The following is a 9,947-nucleotide window of genomic DNA, read 5'->3' as shown; positions in this document are numbered from 1 at the left end:
GTGAGGTCATTTAGAGGTCGTTTTTGCATTGAATGCGAAGATCGTGTGTGTTTAGAAGTCATATGATTGCAATAAATTAAATTTTGAGATATCTAGGATCTGACTTCTACGTTGAAAAATTCTATGCCGATGTCGTCTGGCGATTTAAATTTTTGACCTCTACGTCCACGAATGCATAAAGTAGTGCTCTTTAAAAGACTAAAACTTACTCGGGTACGGAAAAAACTAACGACTTCTGAGTATCGCTCATTTGATTTTTGGGCTATGAGGGAAGCAATGCGTCTGATTTGTTTGTGAGTGATGGGACTGGCTCCACCTGTGGTGGCAAATATCAACGGTGAAAAGAATCCACGTTCAATGTCCACAATTGTGTCTGGATATTTAAGGCATTTTAAATTTTCATGTAGTAAATATGAATCTTTGTTGTCTTTAATTCTGTTTGTGGGAGCAGAGGGGTTGAAAATTTTTTTATCATAAAAGGAGTGCTCAAAACGACTGCCCCGGATTCCTTTGGCAGAGATGTCAAGTCTTGCCTCATCTTCGGTGCAAGTAGAGTTTGTAAAAATCTCGTAGTCAAGAGGCTGCAAATTTGGTTCAATTTCGACGTCGTGGCCAGTTTTCTTTATCAAATTAGCGAAGAGATCACGTATTTCATTGAGCCTGATAATCGGTTATCCTCTTTTGGGGCAGTGTAGGGCGTGGTAGAGTGCGAAAGGTGATCCACAGGCACATGTTGACGGCACATTTTTGAAATCCCATCCGCAGCGGATACAATGGGCATCGCGGAATTCCGATTTTGAAAGCCAGAGTCCTTGATTTTCAATTGCTTAGCCAGGAGGAGCCACCATTTTCCCTTGCAATTTTTAGAGCGTATGAGAGATGAGGGTTCGTCGCGCCAATATTTTGGTTTTGCTTCTGCGTTAATGTCGTCAGGCACTCTTTGTGGATCTCTTTCTTCATTCGGACTCGTTCCAGATTTAGGAGGTCGGACGATGCGTCGTCGAGTGGTGCTGAAAAATTCTGGGAGTCTGATTATTTTCGGCTGAAATCATCTGTTTGTTTCATTGCCAGCCCGTCATTTCTGACGGGGAAGGACAGTACCCGTCTTGTTATCTTGTCTGGACATTCTCTGTTTATCAGGGCTGGAATGAGATTGCTGCTGATGAATTCTTCAGCATGGTGAAGAAAATCTGTTGCTTCGGGTGTGGTTCTGGACAGAAACGTCATTTTATTCTGAAGTTCTTTGACGTAGTAGTGGTAGGCTGCGTGGTGTTATGACCTGCCAAAGTTCAGTTCACCATCCGTTTAGTCACCGCTAAGTTCGCCATCCGTAGAAAATTCCAATGTATCTTGGCGCATTAGTTTTCAGAAATGATAAGGTGACTATACGCCAATATGCGTACAATTTGAAGGTTCTTAATGTCACAACTGCATTTGGGCGAAGGTCATTCAGTTTTGCTGTTCCTTTCAATTGGAATAAGTTGCTTTTTGAGATGAAACTAATAACCCATGAGTTTGATTATCGCAGAAAACCGAAAATTTTTTATTTAATATATGATTTTGAAAGCACCTTTGAGTTTGTAAATGGTGCGTAATCCTATAATAATAATGATAACAAAATTGCTGAAAAAAAGACGAATCATAATCCGACGCAATAAAGGCATACGCAAAAAATAAGTTTTGCTCTTCTGCGCAGCGCTATCATTTGCCTCAGAGGATGCTGTGGTTCCAAACGGCCGAACGAAATTGACAGTTCTGGCAGTGCTATAGTGCGGGAGGGGGACTAGATTCATAACAAATTAGCTTATATAGAAATTCAATTCTTTTGACGCAGCTCTAAAAGAGTTATAGTGCCTTGTCTTTAAAAATATATACAATGCAGTGATGTCTCATATCGGGGGATCACTACTCATTCATTAGATTGTCCTACGCGGCTTAAGAGCAAACGCCCTTTTATATATTTCTTCATTGGCATCGATTATTCTCGGTAAAAGAAGGAATTACAAACGTCGTAATGGCTTAAAAAAGTTCAAAATAACATGAAACAAACAAAAAGAGCAATCTGAATGGCAATTAATGCGAGACGGTTGAGGCGAAGAGTGAAAGCAAATGAACAGGGTTTTAATGTGCGCGCAGAAACACCAGCAATGAAAGAACAATTAAATACCTATGATATGGTTTTAGAGCATGCAGCTTGGCTTCATTAAGGTAGGTCAACGTGAGGTCATTTAGAGGTCGTTTTTGCATTGAATGCGAAGATCGTGTGTGTTTAGAAGTCATATGATTGCAATAAATTAAATTTTGAGATATCTAGGATCTGACTTCTACGTTGAAAAATTCTATGCCGATGTCGTCCGGCGATTTAAATTTTTGACCTCTACATCCACGAATGCATAAAGTAGTGCTCTTTAAAAGACTAAAACTGACTCGGGTACGGATAAAACTAACGACTTCTGAGTATCGCTCATTTGATTTTTGGGCTATGAGGGAAGCAATGCGTCTGATTTGTTTGTGTGTGATGGGACTGGCTCCACCTGTGGTGGCAAATATCAACGGTGAAAAGAATCCACGTTCAATGTCCACAATTGTGTCTGGATATTTAAGGCATTTTAAATTTTCATGTAGTAAATATGAATCTTTCTTGTCTTTAATTCTGTTTTTGGGAGCAGAGGGGTTGAAGATCTTTTAATCATAAAAGGAGCGCTCAAAACGACTGCCCCGGATTCCTTTGGCAGAGATGTCAAGTCTTGCCTCATCATCGGTGCAGGTAGAATTTGTAAAAATCTCGTAGTCAAGAGGCTGCAAATGTGGTTCAATTTCGACGTCGTGGCCAATTTTCTTCATCAAATTAGCGAAGAGATCACGTATTTCATTGAGCCTGATAATCGGGTATCCTCTTTTGGGGCAGTGAAGGGCGTGGTAGAGTGCGAAAGGTGATCCACAGGCACATGTTGACGGCACATTTTTGAAATCCCATCCGTAGCGGATACAAAGGGCATCACGGAATTCCGATTTTGAAAGCCAGAGTCCTTGATTTTCAATTGCTTAGCCAGGAGGAGCCACCATTTTCCCTTGCAATTTTTAGAGCGTATGAGAGATGAGGGTTCGTCGCGCCAATATTTTGGTTTTGCTTCTGCGTTAATGTCGTCAGGCACTCTTTGTGGATCTCTTTCTTCATTCGGTCTCGTTCCAGATTTAGGAGGTCCGACGATGCGTCGTCGAGTGGTGCTGAAAGATTCTGGGAGTCTGATTATTTTCGGCTGAAATCATCTGTTTGTTTCATTGCCAGCCCGTCATTTCTGACGGGGAAGGACAGTACCCGTCTTGTCATCTTGTCTGGACATTCTCTGTTTATCAAGGCTGGAATGAGATTGTTGCTGATGAATTCTTCAGCATGGTGAAGAAAATCTGTTGTTTCGGGTGTGGTTCTGGACAGAAACGTCATTTTATTCTGAAGTCCTTTGACGTAGTAGTGGTAGGCTGCGTGGTGTTATGACTTGCCAAAGTTTGAGAGTGTTTAAATTAATTTCAAAGAGTCTTTGATTTTGTTTTTCAGAAACTCCTGCATATCTTCGTCGCTGCCAATAACTGATCCGAGAACGCTTGCACCACTGAGAATTTGGACATTGATGTTTGCAAATAGATCTTCGGCCTTTTGTTTTGTCAATGGCTTAACAATTAGCTTTCATTTTGGCGCGTTTACGTGATAGCCAAAGCTAGACCCCTGATTGGAGAGATTCCCGAAGAGTTCGTGCAGTTGCTGGAGTAAACCGGCTGCGTTGCCGTCGTCAGCGTACCACTTTTGTACAATTTTTCGCGTCTGCAATTTCAAGATTAGGGGCTTTATTGCAACCCCGTACATTAGGTTGGCTAATGGGTCTCCATGAGTGCAGCCTTCGCGAGAAAAGATGGCTTTTTTGTCAACAAAAAAGCGGTTTGGTGTCTGGTAGGAGTTTGAAAGACGCATGTGGAGACAATTGCGCATTTTGCGAATAATTTCTAGGGCGGCTGTTTTGTTTAGTAGGTTGAAGGCACTAGTGGCATCTATCAGTAAAACAGCTTCACAGTTCTCCTTTTTGAGTTCCCTGCGCATAGCATTGAATGCTTTGTTCGATTCCTGCGATCTGCCCAAAGCAGAGCAGAACGTTGACTCCAATTCTCTGGACCTCTGCATCGCCCAATAAATTGGCGCAGAATTTCCCCTATCCCAATCGCTTGTACGCCTGGACCTTTGTCCAGTGGCATTGGTCTGCTGTTGTTCTACGCTTTTTATGAAGTACTGGGCAATATTTCAGTCGCTATTCTCTAAGCTAGTTTCGCCACTGTTTTACGCAGGTTGAATGAGGCTTTGTCGAATGAGGTCAGAAGACTTCTCCATTGACAAGAGTCCAGACCAGAGGGTCCTTTTGACCCTTTCGTATTATGAGCTGCTCTTTGAACTGCGTTTTCGTCGATTTTGTCGAAGGTTGAGTTGTCAAAGGGCAATAGGTTAGCTTTCTCGTGGCTGACGAGGCATGAAGGGTTTATCGGTTGTCTTTGGGGAGTTTCTCGGCTAGAATTTCAGCAACAGTTTAGTCCCCGATTTTTTCCTTTAGTGAGAGGACTTTGCCTTCTGCATCACTGGCGAGTGTTCTGTTGGCATTGCTGATTTTTCCGTCTTTCATGAACTCGGTAAAGCTCTTGAGGGGTTTCGACTGGCGTTCTGCTCCATCGCTCCTCCGAAGTGCGAGTGCTTTTGCTTCGGTAAGTCGTTCGTCTAGTTTGCCTTGATTAAATAGCTGAAGTCTTCAAATAATGGTTTTGTTGAAAGATTCAGTGTCTTTCTTTGTTCGGACCAAAATCAGGTGAGGCAAGAACATGGGTGCTGTCATTGCGCAACTGGTGTGAGACGTGTTGTCGGCTAGTGGTCGCAGAACTTCATCAAGCGATTCGGCAAAGTCGTTGCTGCTTTTGCAATTATTGAGTCTGATGAACTTCGGTTTCCAGTGGACAACTTCGAGATAGATATTGGAGAGCTTGTCACGAGCGGAGGGCGGGAAGTTGTTCCAGAACTTGGTGCTTTGTCTGTCTTCGTCAGGGATGGTTTCTGTGTCGTTTTGGTTAGCGTAGTGGGCCGTTTGAGAAAAATTTGCGCATAGGTGTGCCGCTATGTCAGATTCTGGTTCCCGGCCGCTCTGACTGTTAGCGTCTACCACAAGGTTCTGAGAACCTTCACAGACTAACTTCGCTAACTCGGGAAGTCGTGGGCCTAAAACAACAACTGTTGCAAGTCCATGAGGTCGTCTTTTCTTTTATGTCATCTTTGCTCAGCTGCGCGCATATAAGGTGGGACCATGCGTGGCATATTCTACATTGTTTGCTATATGAATTGTGGTGGATTAATTGTTTGCAGCAATAGCAATTCCGTTTCGTCATAATAGGCTAGCCAATGGAACCAATACCGGCACCGACGGCTTAAGTAGATGAGTGTCTATGGAACCAATACTGGCACTGACGACAAAGAAAGGAAAGGAGGAAGGGTGATGGAGAATTAAAACCAAGAGTTAATGAGCCTATGGAACCAATGCTGGCACCGACGGCAAGTTTAACAAATGATTTTATTGATATGGAACCAATAGTCGCACCGACGGCTAAAGTCGCACAGAAGCTACAACGAACTCGACAGCTGCACTTGGAGACTTCTATGCAAATGTGGAATCTGCAATCCAATGAAAAAACTCGTGCCAAACGAAAACTGAAGGGTTCCACACCCCAGGGCTCCGACCCTAAAGACTCTCCTACTACTACTACTACCACTACATATACAGCAACAAAAAGTGCCCGTCAAGCTAGGAGGAACGGATCTTTGGAATATAATCCTGTGGAACCAATGCTGGCACCGGCGGATCTGTTTTGTTCAAGTTCCTAGCTCAATGTGATCTGAAAACACACAGTTTGTAACTATTTAATAAGTTTATCACAACAATTAGGTGACCCGGCTGCTTTGACTCAACTCGTTTAAATAGTTGTGTCAAAAGTCAACTATTTAAAAAAATACTCTTTGTGGAATGCTCTTTGTTGTCTTCAAGCATTTTTGTCAGATGAGTAAAAAATTATGTGAATATTAGTCAAATGCTATGTACTTCTGGCCCTTCAAATATACGACTTTTGCTTTAGCATCCTTAATAATAAAACTTTGAGACAGGGATTTTGCTAAGCCTTCTCTTCAAAAGCGGGGTGTTATTTGCCCAAATTGTTAATGCTTTTGTCTGATTGTTTTAGCAAATTACTGTCGCATGAATCTGTTAAACCCTTAATTGGGTCAATGCAAATAAGAAATTACAAATTGTAACTAAGGATGGTTATTCAACAACCAGTTCATTGACTTGCTCTGGTTCAATTAATTTTAATTGATTTGGTGTATTGATTTGTGATTTATTGTTTGTCATGATGCTAGCTGATTTTAAATAGCCGTCTAGACGCAATTTGAAGGAGATTAACATTTAATCTATGCGGCGGTTTTAACGGCATATATTTGAACTTATCTATGTAGAAATGTCATCATCAAAAGAAGAACAATTTTTGTTCTTGGTCTTAAGGACACGCAATCTTGTTGGTTGAATACTGTGCAAGCATGTGGTTCTGTTTCTCAGCTTAGAATCTCAAATCCAACTGCGCCTGTCAATTTGATCAGTCACTTTTACTGTAAAATCAGATAGCATAGCAGTCAGTAGACTTTCAGTCCTCCATTTCTCAAAATTTGCTTTTCTCCATTTGGTAGAAATTGCTGTCCCTTTTCGCAACTTAAGCTGGCGATAGCCCACGACAGAGTAGAGATAGATTGGTAGGTATATATTGAAGGGTTGAGCAAATTTCTACAGCTACAAAACATAAGGGGCTATTGTAACAAAATGCGAAAGGGGTAAGATACAACAGCCATAGGTAGCCTTCCGTTATTTGTACCTTTATATCCTCCAATGCGCTAATTCTCCAGCAAACTAAGCCCTACCTCCCCTCCCCTGATCCATCTTTTACCCTGTGTACCCACGAAACCCGTTCAGTTGCGTAGGCCCTCAAAGCATAAATTACCCCGCTCTCCTTTGCTAGCTCTAATTCCTACTATATTCGTATCCTTGTGTGTACCTCTTGCGTGCAAAGGAAATTCCAGCGCCTTTTGCTTCTAAATTTATTGGAGCATGAATTGTGTCGATACGTGTGGAAAACGCACGTATGTAGAAAATGTGCCCTTGTAATGTTAACTACCCTATAAAATGCAAAATTTGATCAATCTCAAATATGCTGTATTTAAACACACAATGTGATCTATTTTACCCACCAACAATAGCCAGTGTAACGGCTAGTTCTCAGTGTCATTATGTGCATTGCAGTTGCTCAAAAATCAAAGAGAGTTTGCCCGGAAAACCCATATTTACCCGATAATTTAACTTAACTGTTTTACCTTTGATTTGTTTGCTGCTCTTAAGAAATTGCTTTTTTTCTCAGGGCGCGAAACTTTTGTTTAAATTTACTCAACTAAATTTTGAAAAAGTTCTCCATGGAAGTTTTAAGCGTTGGTGCGGTTTCCACAAAACAAAATCAGTTGTGCTAAATGTGCAGCATTTTGAAACCGCATAAAAATAGAGAGGTTAATTTTGGTCGTGAAAGTTTTATAATACTTTGTGTTAAATTGTCAGTTTTTATGAAGCCCTTGTTACTGTTTCAAATTAGGCTTCTTACTGAAAACATTGGGCAAATTTTCGAAACCTAGCGGGACATTTATTTGTCTTATTTGTTTTTCCAAGAAAACCAACTGTGAGAAAATTATATTTAGTATGCAAATATTTTCAAATTCTGTCGCCCAAGTTTTGGATTAACACCACCCCCGAATGAGCAAGCTTATCAAAATTTGATCGTCAAATTTCCTGTCCACAGTTTACTTTCCATGGTTGGTCCTGAATTAGTTATGAGGCTGGTTATGAGTTAGTTATAACGTAGTTATCCGTCTGTATACGAGTTTATCTGCTCCCTTATTTGATCAGCCCCGGGCAATTTCAGCACAGAGAGAAGTCAAAATTGGTTGTATCTGTTGAGTTTTAATTTGAAATACAATTCTCTGTTGAGTTGGGATTTGAAAACGAAATAAATTCATTTCAGGTATAAGTACGTTGCAGCTACTAAGGGTTGCAGCGTATAAGTGATATTTTCCCAGGGGTATTATATGTATCAACAAATAGCCCCCTATAACCTGTCTTGTCATGTTTACCAGTTTAATTATTTTGGTCTCTTCTATTCCCATTGCTACCTGTGCTGGTTCTCTCCTATAGCCAGCCTAATTTTGGAACGTTCCATAACACAGCGGGTGAAAACATAGAAAAAGGACCGCATAACTAGTTATAAACCATTTCTAACAGTAGTTAGAACTCGAGTTATAAATGAAGTTGCAACCAGAGTTGTAACTGCCAGTTCTAGCCATACGGTTATAAAACTGGAACTTTATTACCAAGTTGAACAGATTTCGTGTAGCTTGGTAACGAAATCAACAATAGCTTACCTTTATTTACGGAATTTCAGAGGCCAGAAGTACAAAACGCACCATTATCATTCGCCAGAGTTGGAACTGGATTCGAGTTTGCAATCCATTTTGACACTGCAAATCTCTTGTCACTGTTAGCATAACTGGAATCACAAGTTACCAACATTTTAGGTTGTTATCATTAAACACGAATTTTTTCCCATAGAACAGTAGTCAAATGATAATTCGTTGTATACCGGAATTGGCGTAATTTGTAAATAGTCGACGTCTGGTTTTGTTTCTGGAGCTTCTTGTTTAGTTTATCGAAATTATCGAAAGCCCCTGTTTCAGCCATGGAACAACTTTGATTGAACAGTAAGTCATTCATTTACAGTACGTCATATCACAATACATTAATGAATGTCGCGATTATTTTTGGAGAAGCTGTTTTTATGTAAATCAAGATGGGCAGTTAGCAATCTTAGTAGGACATTTGAGCATCAATAATTTTCTGAAGGTTGTGAAAATAATGGACTGTATTGAGAACTTGAACGAAAAAAATCTACATTCTAAATTTGTTGAATGTTTGTTCCGACCCCACTTGTGGGGTGGAGGAACTATATACTCAAATGTTTTTTTTTTGTTCAGTCAATTTTGGCCGATCGATATATTCATCGTAGAGAAATGTGAGTGGTATCATTAAAAAGCTCGTCCAGCGTAGAATTCAAAATTAAAAAGATTTTTTTTTGAATTTTGTGTTTTTCGAAGAGTCACCTAGGTTTGAAGTTTTGTGTGAACACGCGATTTGCATGATTTTGTTCACTTTTAGCGAAATTTTTGTTCAAACTAAGGCCTTTCTATAAAAATATTTTTAATAGCCGCACAGCGATAGCTGAGGCTATTATTGGCCTTCTCTTGGTTTTTTACAATTCAAAGAATTTGAATTGTATTGGGGCGCTGTCTTTTTTTTTTAAGATCTGTTCACACATTTTCATGATTTTTGAAGTCAAATTGGAGTAGTGATTTTGGTCACTCCGAAACAGGAAGTGGAGCGAAAAAGCGAGTGGTTTTGCGGCGTGATTTTTTTTCTCTCTAATTTTCAAGTGGAGTGAGAAAACGATGTTTGAACAAAAATTCGGTTTCTCGGTAGTGGTTTTTTGTTCACATGCGGCAATTTCACTCTGATTTTTAATGTTTTTTTCGATTTTTTAGATCGGATTTTTTCTAAATGGTTTTCCCAATCCATTCACAGCTCATTCTAGACCTAGTTTTTTGTTTGAATTAAATTTTCATTTCTCCCTAGTGGTTTTGGTTCACATGCGGCATTTTGACATTGATTTTCTGTTTTTTCTTATTTTTTGATTTTTTTTTAAAAATGGTTTTCTCAATTCAATCATAGTCCATTCTAGGTCTAGTTTTTCTGTTTAGTCAATGAAAATTCTTTGAATTGTACGTC

The 9,947-nt window shown here is 40.0% G+C and overlaps 1 protein-coding gene across 2 annotated transcripts in view; it reads left to right on the top strand.

The window, feature by feature from the left end:
- Window positions 1–6,890: 6,890 nt before the first annotated feature.
- LOC142337610 (sodium/calcium exchanger 1-like) overlaps window positions 6,891–9,947 on the top strand; it is a 61,497-nt gene continuing 58,440 nt past the window's right edge. Inside the window, exon 1 of one of the 2 annotated variants that reach the window (XM_075386959.1) lies at window positions 6,891–8,866. The gene's annotated coding sequence lies outside the window, so the exon portion shown is untranslated. The remainder of the gene's footprint in view (window positions 8,867–9,947) is intronic. The other variant, XM_075386962.1, reaches the window with a different exon arrangement.

Source organism: Convolutriloba macropyga, chromosome 4, assembly GCF_964194025.1.
Source record: "Convolutriloba macropyga chromosome 4, txConMacr16.3, whole genome shotgun sequence".
Classification (NCBI taxonomy): Eukaryota; Metazoa; Xenacoelomorpha; order Acoela; family Convolutidae; genus Convolutriloba; species Convolutriloba macropyga.
Note: the sequence above shows the minus strand (reverse complement) of the source record. Positions and strands in the feature narration are given on the sequence as shown.